Below are 1,403 nucleotides of genomic sequence, written 5' to 3' on the forward strand. Positions count from 1 at the left end.
GTTCTAAACCATAAGACATGTCCCCTGCTCAAATGCATATAATGGCTTTCCATTTCACTCCAATAATACACAAAGCATTCGCATGTCCCACAAAGACAGACAAGATCTGGCCCCTGAATAAATCCCTGCACTGTCTTCCTTCTTGTCCTCAAGTGGAATGCATTCCAACCGCATTTGCCTTATTGACTTTCCTTGTGGAGACCAAGCATTCTCCTGCTTTGGGGTCTTTGACTTCACTCTTTTCACTCCTACTAAAAGGTTCTTTGGATATTTCTTCCCCTGTTTTACCCACTTCACTCAGGCTTCTGTGGAACTATCACCAGTTTTGCCCTTTAATTTTTAATCCCCGCCCCCAGCACCCTTACCATGTTCTTCCATTATTATATATTTATTTTTATTCTCTGTCTATTTCATTAGATTAATCTCCTAGAGGAAAAAAGATTTTTGCTTGTTTATTCATATATTTTAAGTTTGTATAACACTGCCTTGCACCTTATTCAATATGAAGTGAGGGCTTCAGCTTACCTGTGTCCAAGCATTGAACATACCTACAACGTGACAGCCCTGTACTAGGAATTAGATATTAGATATTACAGGAGTTCAGAATACAGAGCAGTGAGATGGGTGACAGGGAACCCCCAAAGTTCTCAGTTGGAAAATCAAGAAAGCTACAGAACAGGAGCAGAGGATACCTGATGGAAACAAAATTCTTCACAAAAATGCAACACAGTCTTCAGTTGCTTCTATCTGCCTATAATCTCTATCTACCAGGATGAAAGAAAGTTCTCTGGTAAAAGAACTTATCGGTGAAAGCCTCTTTAATTTGTAGATAGTTTCTGGCACTTGTAAATTGTATACAAGGAGCATGATAGCTAGTTTTCATTTAAAGAAATGCATTCCTGGGGTGCCTTAATGGCTCAGGCAGTTAAGTGTCAAACTCTTCATTTTGGCTTGGGTCATGATCTTCCAGTTCATGACATTGAGCCCCGTGTCGGGCTGTGTGTGCAGACAGCATGGAGCCTGCTTGGGATTCTCTTTCTCCCTCTCTCTCTACCCCTCCCCAGGTCATGCTTCTCTCTCTCTCTCTCTCTCTCTCTCTCTCTCTCTTTCTCTTTCTCTCTCTCTCCCTCAAAATAAATAAATAAACTTAAAAAGAAAAAGAAATGTGCTCCTATAAAGTTCAAGATCAAATGCTTAAAACCAAGAGATAAAACAGACAACAAGAGCAATTATTTTATAATCTGCATGTAATAATTAAGAAACACAAAGTTGAAATATCTTCGGATGATATATTTAGGCAAGTAAAAATTGGAGATGGTAGATAAACAAAAATGAATTAAAATTAAGAATCCATAGTGGGCAACGGGGTGGCTCAGTTGACTCTTGATTTTGGCTCAAGTGAT

This window comes from Panthera pardus, unplaced genomic scaffold (genome assembly GCF_024362965.1).
Source record: "Panthera pardus isolate Hobbes unplaced genomic scaffold, ASM2436296v1 HiC_scaffold_8, whole genome shotgun sequence".
NCBI classification, from domain to species: domain Eukaryota; kingdom Metazoa; phylum Chordata; class Mammalia; order Carnivora; family Felidae; genus Panthera; species Panthera pardus.